The sequence below is a fragment of the Monodon monoceros genome, unplaced genomic scaffold (genome assembly GCF_005190385.1).
Source record: "Monodon monoceros isolate NGI ecotype Baffin Bay Population unplaced genomic scaffold, NGI_Narwhal_1 Super_Scaffold_22, whole genome shotgun sequence".
NCBI lineage: Eukaryota > Metazoa > Chordata > Mammalia > Artiodactyla > Monodontidae > Monodon > Monodon monoceros.
Window position 1 is genome coordinate 32,936,156 of NW_021703779.1, and position 12,108 is coordinate 32,948,263.

The 12,108-nt window shown below is 41.9% G+C and overlaps 1 protein-coding gene across 6 annotated transcripts in view; it reads right to left on the reverse strand.

The window, feature by feature from the left end:
- Positions 1 to 12,108, reverse strand: part of PRRG1 (proline rich and Gla domain 1) — a 266,644-nt gene that overhangs the window by 123,941 nt on the left and 130,595 nt on the right. The window contains exon 1 of one of the 6 annotated variants that reach the window (XM_029241027.1): positions 9,151 to 9,238. The exons of the other annotated variants lie outside the window; for them this stretch is intronic. The gene's annotated coding sequence lies outside the window, so the exon portion shown is untranslated. Of the gene's footprint in view, positions 1 to 9,150; positions 9,239 to 12,108 lie in introns of those variants that run through there. 6 annotated transcript variants of the gene reach the window in all.

Genomic DNA, 12,108 nt, shown 5'->3' on the forward strand with positions numbered 1-12,108 from the left:
AGAAAGTAGGCATAGAGGGAACTTTCCTCAACATAATAAAGGCCATACATGACAAACCCACAGCCAACATCGTCCTCAATGATGAAAAACTGAAAGCATTTCCACTAAGATCAGGAACAAGACAAGGTTGCCCACTCTCACCACTCTAATTCAACATAGTTTTGGAAGTTTTAGCCACAGCAATCAGAGAAGAAAAGGAAATAAAAGGAATCCAAATCAGAAAAGAAGAAGTAAAGCTGTCACTGTTTGCAGATGACATGATACTATACATAGAGGCTCCTAAAAATGCTACCAGAAAACTACTAGATCTAATCAATGAATTTGGTAAAGTAGCAGGATACAAAATTAATGCACAGAAATCTCTGGCACTCCTATACACTAATGATGAAAAATATGAAAGGGAAATCAAGAAAACACTCCCACTTACCACTGCAACAAAAAGAATAAAATATCTAGGAATAAACCTAAGGAGACAAAAGACCTGTATGCAGAAAATTATAAGACACTGATGAAGGAAATTAAAGATGATACAAATAGATGGAGAGATATACCATGTTCTTGGATTGGAAGAATCAACATGGTGAACATGACTCTACTACCCAAAGCAATCTACAGATTCAATGCAATCCCTATCAAGCTACCACTGGCATTTTTCACAGAACTAGAACAAAAAATTTCACAATTTGTATGGAAACACAAAAGACCCCGAATAGCCAAAGCAATCTTGAGAACAAAAAAACGGAGCTGGAGGAATCAGGCTCCCTGACTTCAGACTATACTACAAAGCTACAGTAATCAAGACAGTATGGTACTGGCACAAAAACAGAAAGATCAATGGAACAGGATAGAAAGCCCAGAGATAAACCCAGGCACATACGGTCACCTTATCTTTTATAAAGGAGGCAGGAATGTACAGTGGAGAAAGGACAGCCTCTTCAATAAGTGGTGCTGGGAATACTGGACAGATATATGTAAAAGTATGAGATTAGATCACGCCGTAACACCATACACAAAAATAAGCTCAAAATGGATTAAAGACCTAAATGTAAGGCCAGAAACTATCAAACTCTTAGAGGAAAACATAGGCAGAACACTCTATGAAATAAAGCACAGCAAGATCATTTTTGACACACCTCCTAGAGAAATGAAATAAAAACAAAATAAACAAATGGGACGTAATGAAACTTAAAATCTTTTGCACAGCAAAGGAAACCATAAACAAGACGAAAAGACCACCCTCAGAATGGGAGAAAATATTTGCAAATGAAGCAACTGACAAAGGATTAATCTCCAAAATTTATAAGCAGCTCATGCAGCTCAATATCAAAAAAACAAACAACCCAATCCAAAAATGGGCAGAAGACCTAAATAGACATTTCTCCAAAGAAGATATACAGACTGCCAACAAACACACGAAAGAATGCACAACATCATTAATCATTAGAGAAATGCAAATCAAATTGCAATGAGATATCATCTCACACCGGTCAGAGTGGCCATCATCAAAAAATCTACAAACAATAAATGCTGTAGAGGTTGTGGAGAAAAGGGAACACTCTTGCACTGCTGGTTGGAATGTGAACTGGTACAGCCACTATGGAGAACAGTATGGAGGTTCCTTAAAAAACTACAAATAGAACTACCATATGACCCAGCAATCCCACTAGTGGGCATATACCCTGAGAAAACCATAACTCAATAAGAGTCATGTACCAAAATGTTCATTGCAGCTCTATTTACAATAGCCCAGAGATGGAAACAACCTAAGTGCCCATCATCGGATGAATGGATAAAGAAGATGTGGCACATACATACAATGGAATATTACTCAGCCATAAAAAGAAACGAAATTGAGCTATTTGTAGTCAGGTGGATGGACCTAGAGTCTGTCATACAGAGTGAAGCAAGTCAGAAAGAGAAATACAAATACCATATGCTAACACATCTATATGGAATTTAAGGAAAAAAATGTCATTTAGAACCTAGGGGTAAGAGAGGAATAAAGACACAGACCTACTAGAGAATGGACTTGAGGATATGGGGAGGGAGAAGGGTAAGCTGTGACGGAGTGAGAGAGTGGCATGGACATATATACACTATCAAACGTAAAATAGATAGCTAGTGGGAAGCAGCCTCATAGCACAGGGAGATCAGCTCGGTGCTTTGTGACCACCTAGAGGGGTGGGATAGGGAGAGTGGGAGGGAGGGAGACACCAGAGTGAAGAGATATGGGAACATATGTATATGTATAACTGATTCACTTTGTTATAAAGCAGAAACTAACACACCATTGTAAAGCAATTATACTCCTATAAAGATGTTCAAAAAATAAATAAATAAATAAAATGGGCAAAAGATCTGAACACACACCTGAAAAAGAAAATATACAGATGCCAAGTAAGCATATGAAACAATGTTTAATATCTTATATCGTTGGTGAATTCCAAATTAAAGCAATGAGATATTACTACACACCTATTTGAATGACCAAAATCCAAAACACTGAAAAAACCAAATGCTAGTGAAAATGTGGAGCAACAGGAATTCTCATCCATTGTAGGTGGAGATGTAAAATGGTACAGCCACTTTGGAATACAAACTGGCAGTTTCTTACAAAGTTAAACATACTCTTATCATATTATCCAGCAATTGTGTCCACAAAAAAGCCTACACATAGATGTTTACAGCAGCTTTATTCACAGTTGCCAAAACTGGGAAGCAACCAAGATGTCCTTTGGTAAATTAATGGATAAATTGTGATATATCCAGACAACTGAATATTATTCAGCACTGAAAAGAAATGAGCTATCAAGCCATGAAAAGACATGGAGGAAAGTAACGCATATTGCTACATGAAAGAAGCCAATGTAAAAAGTTCACATACTGTGGAACTCCAACAATATGACATCCTAGAAAAGGTAAATCTATGGAAACAGTAAGAAGACCAGGGTTACCAGGGATCAATAGGCAGAGCACAGAGGATTTTTAGGGCAGCAAAACTATTCTGTATGATGTTACAATGGTAGATGCATGTCATTAAACATTTATCCAAACCCACACAATGTACAACACCAAGAGTGAACTCTAATGTAAACTATGGACTTTAGGTGATAATGATGTGTCAGTGCAGGTTCACTGCTTATAACAAAGGTACCACTATGTTGCAGGATGTTCATAGTGGAAGAGTTCGTGTGTGTTTGTGGGTATATGGGAACTCTGTATTTTCTGCTCAATTGTGCTGTGAACCTAAAATGCTCTAAAAACCAGTTCATTAATGTTTTTAAAGCAAAGGAGTAACCCTTTCTCTTTCCTTGTAATGATTTGTTCCATTCCCAGAGCTTCCTGTCCACCCATGCCACTCTCCTGAATTCCACCTGGATATCAAACAGTCATCTCAGACTCAGCATGCCTAGTACTGAATCCTTGGTCTTCCTTCTCTCAAATTTTCTTCTCCAACAATCTTCCATATCTCACTAAATAGCTACTCCATCCTTCTAGTTGTTCAGATCAAAATCCTCGGCGTCATCCCTGACTCTCATGCTTCGTCACATTCCCCTTCCAATTCCACTTCCAATAAGTGAGCAGGAAATCTGATCACTTATCATACCTCCAGCATTATACTGTCTTGGTCCGAGCCACCACAACCTCTCCTCAAATTGGTCTCTTCTGTTCTTGCTCCCCTTATAATCTATTCTCCACAAAGCACTCAGATTGATCCTTGCAAAAAATATATCAGATCACATCATTTCACTCTTCAAACGCTTCATGGCTTTCCTTCTCACTCAATAACCTTACAATGTCCTCTCACAAGGAGCTGAATAGCCCTACATGCTCTTCCCACCCTCCAACACACCTTCTTACTTATCTGATCCTGTTTCTTATTATTCATCCCCACTCATTCATGCTACTCTAACCACAAGGACTGTTTTGTGATTCCTAGCAAAAAGGTCTCAAAAAGGTACCACCTCAGGACCTCTGTACTTGCTGTTCTCTGTGCCCAGAAAGCTCTTCCTCCAAATAAATGGTTTTCTCATCTCTTACAAGTCTTTGCTGACAGCGAAGTCTTCCCTGATCACCACCCTCCAATAGACTCTATTCAACTACTGGTGAATACCTATAGATGCTCCACTATTCACTTTCCCTACTTTGTATTTCTCCAAAGAATGCAACACTTTATAACTTTACATACATACACGTATATACATATAGGTGTATGTATATATGTATATATATATACACACACACAGAGAGAGAGAGAGAGCACACACATGCACACTTATATTTTATTTATTTATTTTGTTTATTATCTTCCTCCCTCAAATAGGATGTGAGCTCCTTGAGGACAGAAATTTCCAATCAAATACAAATATTTTATTCACTGCTGTATCCTTAGTTCTTAGAACAATGCCTGGCAACTGAGAGGCACACAAACATTTGTTGAAAAATAATCATATAAATACTTACGATATGTCATCTTATGGCAAGGGCTGGGGCAACAGCATTACAGCACAGCAAGTCTAGACTTAATTTCAAAAAATTCTTCTAAATGAGAAAAGTTGTGAAACAACACAACTGTGTAACCATTAGAGGCAGCTGGAGTAGCTGAACTGACTAGTTTATTTACCAGCATTACTAACCTTGAAAAATCCATAGAGTTCATGGACTATTTAAGTTCCACTGAACAGTAGTGTGCAAACAACCTCCCTTAAGGAGTGTTCCTTCAACTTCTCCCCTCTCTACTTTTAGATTTATGTTTCTCCACTCATTCTTTTCCCCTCTATTCTCTTGGTGCCCGATTCTATTCCCTCCTGCCCTCTGGCTCCAGTTCTCTATTTCATCAATTATATCCCCTTAGCATTACACCTTCAAACACTCCAGCAGGCTTTTTACCTCTTTTTACACATTCCTGTTTTCTTGATCCCTTAAAATTCTCAAACTCCAGTTTTTTTCTTCCCTTCTCACTTCATCAACAATTTACCAAAAACTTGGTTTATTTTCACTGCTTCTACTTCCTGACCATCATTGTTCAAAAAAGTGGTTCTTAACCAGGGCGTACATGAAAATCTCCTGGAATTTTTTCATGCCCAGGTTCCACACACTGAAATTCTGACTTGATGAGTTTGCATTGGGGGGAAGGGCACTAAACATAAGTATGCTGGTGAAAACAACTCCCTAACAGAGTCTAATGCACACCCCAGATTAAGAACCATTACCTCAAATACCTGCCATATGTTTTTTCTGGTCATAATAATAATATTCCACCAACTGAGGAGTATAATTAAATCAACCCTCTGTATCTGACACACATGAAAAACAAACAAAAAGGCTCCTGGTCACCAAATCCAACTGTGTTCTCTTAGTTTTATCCTTTCCAAACTTTACAAGATATTTGATACCACCCGCTTTTAAGTATGCTCCTCTCTTCGATAACTTTTTGGTCTTTTATATTTTTGGTCTCCCTTCCTCCCTGCCAATTTGTCTTAATCCATCTAGATCAGTGTCTCTCAATGTGATCCAAGGGTCAGCAGCATCACTATCATTTGGAAACTTGTAAGAAATGAAAACTCCTCAGGCCCCATCCCAGACATCAGAAACTCCAGGGATGGGGCCCAGAAATCTACACATTCTTGTGATTATTATGCATGCTGATGTTTGGGAACCACTGTGCTAAGCCACCTGTTTTAGAAATATGGGAGGAATCTACAATCACAGGACTGAAGCTCCAACAGAGTAGATGTCAATATATCCATATTTTGAAGTTAACTGCTAGTGAAATTATAGTACTTGTCATAAGAAATGGCAATTAGGAATAACGATAGCTACCATTATTAGGGCAATTAGTATGTGCTAGATATTATGGTAAGCTGTTAATACACTTGATCTCACTTATCAGGTGTTATAATTATCATGTTTACAGATGAGGAAACTGACACTTAGAGAAAGATTTTTAACATCTTGCCTCCAAATTTCACGCCCTTGACCACCATATTATTGTCTCCTGCAAAGAGTGGGAAAGAAGGAGTCTTGGACAGAATCCTAAGAAGAAGACTCAGTGGAAGTGACTGAGGTTGACTGGTCAAAGAATGAGAGGAAAAACCAGAAAAAAGGGAGGAAGTCCAGGTGAGGAAAGTTTTAAGTAGGAAGCCTTAATCACAGTAGTTGGGTTTTTTTTTTGTTTTTTCAGTGAATCTACAGACCACAGAGGATGTAGAACATTTTTAGAAAATGTTTTATGGCGGCTACTCATTCATTCTCTCTGATTCCCAAGTTTTACTGACAAAAACCAGACACTAACTTGCAGTGTTTTGAGGGGACCAGTGGTTAATATTATATATATATTTTAAAAGTGACATGAAGAAAAAGAGCTTTTACATACAGGTGGAGAGGGGATAAATTGAGGGGAGAAACCTTACAAGTTTACTAAGAGCCAGAATAGGTTTTCTGCTTTGCAGGCACAGAAGCCTGGAGTAACCAAGTAGTCAATCCTGACTCATTTTTAAAACTAAAGTATCAATTTTCTTCACTTATAAGCTGAGTAAACATTTGCTCACGGTATTCTCTGCGATGGGTAAATCCATCTAGCAGACGAAAGCTAGGTGTAGGGGTGATGAGCTTGAGTGGTGAGGGGCAAGAGGAAGATAATCCCTGTTATGAGCCGGAGGTGACTAGAAGGCCAGTGGTGCTGGTGCACTGAAGAGAACTGGCTGGCAGAAAATAGGACAAGCCTGTTGAGGGCACTCTAAAGTGAAGAGACTCATTAGCCAAATACTCAAATCACCTTTTAGGAGGAGTATAATGCAATTGACTAGTCTCTCTAATTGGTCTAATAGGTTACAGCTTCTTTAGTTGCATTAGCTTTCATAAGATACCATCTGGCCAGCTTAATCCGCTTACAAATTTCCTAAATTCCAGCAGCAACCTATTTGTGTCTTTCTACAAATGATTAATCTTCCTTTCATGTTGACTTTTCACTTGTTTCAGTGTCAGAAGTTGACCTTTTAAAAGAATTGGCCTTTTTCTGATGTCTATTTTGTCGATATCCGCAAAGCTTTTTCACCTCTTTTAGAAGGATAATCCACAGACTAATACATGGGAACATATTTCCATACTTGTTTCTTATCCATATTCCAAATAATGTTGTTCAAATACTAAATAATTTCAGCATTTTGAATTTCTTCCATTACCCCATGAACTTTATGTGATACAAATTACTATCTTTCCAACAGCACTTATTAACATCTAAGTGTATTCATTAGGCACTTAGTACCTACCCAGCAGCCCTAGGTACTGGGATAACACAGAAGACTGACGTTCCAGTAGCAAGAGAGAAATAAGGCCAGTAGTATCAGTTTAGCAGAAAAGGGGGGTGACTAATTCATTCTGATGGATCTGGCAATTTTTCCAAGTGGTGAATTGGGCTGAGTCTGAAGGGATGAATAGGAGTTCATTAGCCACTGGAAAAGGGAAGTATCCCTAGCACCTCCCTCCCCAAATCTGGTAATGTTAGTGGCATTTAACTTAAAATAACAGTAAAAGAAAGAATAAAATGACAATAACACAAGAAGAAATCGTGCTCACTTCATGATTTGGGGGTTGGAGGGGGTACTGAGCCTTTAAACACACTTCAGATCTGAAAGTAAATGTTTATAAAACAGGATTCACAATCGAGGGAAAGGGGTGGAGGAGGAAGAAGTTCAGTTTGTTTTATTGTATTAAGTTAAACAAATGAGTAAAAATATCAACATCTATGCTTGGGAACACATACTACTTTCCATAAAGATCCTAAGCTTGAAAATGAAAGCCTCAGAATCTTATCTAAAATTACAATATTTGCCCTGGTCGTTTTTTTTGTTTTTGCGGTACGCGGGCCTCTCACTGTTGCGGCCTCTCCCGTTGCGGAGCACAGGCTCCGGACGCGCAGGCTCAGCGGCCATGGCTCACGGGCCCAGCCGCTCCGCGGCATGTGGAATCTTCCCGGACCAGGGCACGAACCCGGTCCCCTGCATCGGCAGGCGGACTCTCAACCACTGCGCCACCAGGGAAGCCCCTGCCCTGGTGTTTTATATCCCCAACACCAAACAATCAACCACACCCTAACCAACTTCCACTTACTCTAACTTTCACATCTCCACATCCTTCAAAGTTTGGCTTAATTTATAGTATAACTATCTCAAAGCATTAATTTAGTTCTAAGTTTTGGCACTCCACCTCTTCAACCTTCCGTTCAAGTATTTCCTCTTAAATTCCATTAATTTCGCCTTTCTCCTTAAGGGACACTTAGAAAATACATCAACAGCACAATTACAAAACCAATGGCTGCAGCCAGTCTGAACACACACACTCATTTCCACTCACATCCTTCTCGAGGTTGTTTCTACCACTGATCAAAATCAGCGGACCAGGAAGGAGGAAAAAGCTGAGCCAGGAGGGTTGTTCCCTTCCTTCCACTCCCCCCAAGCCTGCCCCCCCCCCGCTCCCCATTCCCCCAGGGCCGCACCGCGACCTCGTGCGCCCCCCCTCCACCGACCCGCCCCCGCTGTCACCAGCCACTGCCTAGAAAACAGTCATAGCCTTTGTTAAAACGTCCATGAGCACAATGTACCAGAAGACGGACACATTCCCGGGGGCGGGGTGAAGAAAGTCACACGAATGCCACTCCCTCCTTGGCACAAGCTTGGGGCGACAGCCCACCTCCTCCAAATCCTCTCCCCCCGCGACGCGGAATGTTCCTGGCAACTCTGCACTCCGAGACGGCAGCGCGGGGGAAGGGACAGGCCCGGGACGCCCGCCGCTCAGGGGCACCAAGCGAGGGTACTGAACTTGAAGCTGGGACACCCTCCAGCGCTCTTGGCGAGGTTCCCGGTTCTGCCAAGCCTGAGTCCGGACTTCCAGCCTCTGGAGCTCTTTCCTTCAATTTCTCCTCACACATACCCTCTCCCGCTCCCGCCACCACGCACTCAGCTCCCCACGCGGCCGGGGCCGGACACTGTCCGGCAGCGAGACCAGCCCCGCTGCCGCACGTCTGGCAGGTTTCTCCTTATGGGGCCGACGTCTCCCCGGGCCGCCACCCGCATACGTTCCGAACCCTCCCCGGACGCCCGCCCGAACCACGTTCCCCGGCTGCGAGCCCCGCGCCGCAACCGCACTCACCGCGCGTCCCGCGCCACTACTCCGCGTTCCTGCCGGCCGCCAACCGCGCTTGCGCCTTCCCACTGCCGCCGAGCCCAGGAGGAGCCAGGAGCCGACGGGAAGGGCGGTGGGAAGCGGCGGGGGCGGGGCCCGGGCGGAGTTAGGAAGGGGAGGGGAGGGGCCAGGCAGGGTGGGAAACAGAGGGGCGGGGCCTCCGCCGCCTAGGTTCGGAAGACTTAGCGCTCAGGGCACCGCGTTAGAGCTTTCCACTCTTGAGATCTGTTATAAATAACACTGGCAAGAGAAGTCGTCGAGGCCCCTGGGTGCACCCCACGCACATTCACACTCCAGAAAGCCCAGCATGGCGCGGGGCCAAGCTAGCCAGCCCCCCTGCGTCAGCACGCCTCTCCCTGGACCCACCCTAGATCCTCGCGAGCCTTTCACCCTTTTACATGCCTACCTCCCCACACACTATTCCGCCCACTGGCCTCTCTCCTCATTGCGCGGTGTCCTCAGCCCATGGTAAGCGGCATGGAAATTTCTCACCCACAAACCGCCTGTGCAGGGCACCCTAGTTAACATGTCTCTGCTGTGTGAGCCCAGAACGTGGTTGGTGACTTTCCAACCGTTGCCCACTGTTACAGTTCAGCCCTTTCCCTGAGAACAAACTCTTCTGCTGTTCTGGCCTTTTGCTGACAACATCTGCTTTTTCTTAAAAAAAAAAAAAAAAAAAGTCTTGAACAAACCTACCCGAATATCTTGGGAAGAAGAACACATGTTGTCAAATAAGACCCATTATTGACCCTGCTTTTTAGGGAGCTACCTCAGAATTTGAGCCTTCTTAAAAGCCCCTCTGAGAAACAGAATATTCAGCCTGTGTTGTCCTGTGAATTTTGCTCTATTGGTTTCAGGTTTTCTGGCAGTTAGCATTTTAAGAAGCCTAACTTGATTATTATTCCATGCTGCATGCGTGCTTAGTTTTAAGTTCTGTACTTTTCTGTTTAAAATCTGGTAAGCTGTGGTATCTCACATGCCTTCAGATCAGCTATTAAAACAAACACACCTGAGTGAATCCAAAGTGAATTGGCCTGTGGGCCTGAAGTGATTTATTCCAAATTACTTTTCCTTTCTTCTTTTTACTTTAGTTATGATGGAACTAAGAAACATTTGGCTTATTAAGGATAATAGAATTGCCACAGGGCCACACCAATAGTCCTTCCCAGCAAGTATTCTGACTGAAATGGGAAAGGAACATTTTTGGGGAGAGACTGGTCATTGCCCTTAGAGATCTGAATATCCTGAAATTCTTCCCATTAACCTTTGTGATTCTTCCGTTTGTGTATTTTACAAACCAGACTTTCTGAACTCATTTCTGTTCTGCTTTTGTCAAATAAGCATAGGGGGACTGCAGTAAGAACAGACTGCAAGAGGGTATGTATACTGGTAAATGTAGACAGACTCTGTAGGCTGAATAAATCTGTAAGTGCCTGGAAGTAGGACCTTGTCCTAGTTACTTCACTGGTAAAATGTTTTGCATACAGAAGGTGCTAAAAGAAAAAACAATAACACTGTGTTAATAAAGATACTTTTTGCATCTTTAATAGATGCAGATATATGTTTGTTCACTTTCATTTGATTACGGATTTATTTTCTTATTTTATGTCTGAATTTGTCTGAATATTTTTTTTGTCTGAATATTTTGATTGAAGTGACGAAAACTAAAATGAAGTAGCTTAGGCAAAAAGAAAGTTATTGTGTAACCCAAGTTGCGAAAGGGAAGTCTATGATTGGCCTTAAGAATAAATGGAACCAGTAACTGAATGCTTCAAATTCCAGATTAGGCTCTCAACCCTGCCTCTCTTGGAAGGGTTCACTCTTCAGAACCTCCAAGTCATGTTCTGTACACTTGGAACCATGGCTTCGGACAAATTGTGGGCTCACATCTACCAAGCTGTCAGCAGACAGAAAGTACCTCTCTTCCCGAAGTTTCCATTTTTAGAACACCAGATAAAGAGCATGACTGGGTGAGGCTGAGTCATATAACCATTCTTGGAGAGAAAGTGCAGGTGGGACTTAAGAATGGTACCCCCCAGTAGAAACTCAGAGTTGGAGGAAAAAAATGAAGAGAAAATTTCTAAATGAAAACAGAAGGTAGAAGGAGATGCTGTCTTCAGAACAGAAGCGCTAGAGAGACCAAAAAAAAAAAAAAAGTTCAATATTCACCATGGAACAACTGTATTTAAGGAATACAGCCTTGGAATTATCTTTGATCTCTCTCTCTTTTATTCAAGTACTAACCAGTCTTCTCAATAATGTCTCTGTATTGGTTTTCCATGGCTGCTGTTAAAAAAATCACCACAAACTTCATGGCTTAAAACAACACAAATGTATTACAGCTCTAGAGGTCAGAAGTCTGAAAAGCGTCACACTGGGCTAAAATCAAGGTGCCAGATGGGTTGAGTTCCTTTATGGAGGTTCTAAGGGAGAATGATTTTTCTTGACTTTTCCACTTTCCAGACACCATCCACACACCCTGGATAATGGCCCTTTCCTTTCCATTGCTGTAAAGCCAGCAATGACATTCCTCTCTCACACTGACAATTCTGCTTACCTCTTCCACATTTAAGGACTTTTGTGATTATATCAGTCCCACCCAGATAATCCAAAACAATCTCCTTATTTTAAGGTCAGTTTTTTAGCAACCTCAATTCCATCTGAAACTTTAATGCCCCTTTGCCATTTAACATAATATTTCCACAGGTTCTCGCTACTAGCACATGGACATGGTGGGGGCATTTTTAACCCTACCATAGTTTTTATTTTCATAAAAATAATAGAGCCTAAGGCATTGGTTCCCAAACTGGGACACTTCTAACAGATACTGATGTCCAGGTCTAATGATTTAGTTGGCCTGGAGTCCACTGGCCCTTAAACACACACACACACACACACACACACACACACACACACACACACACA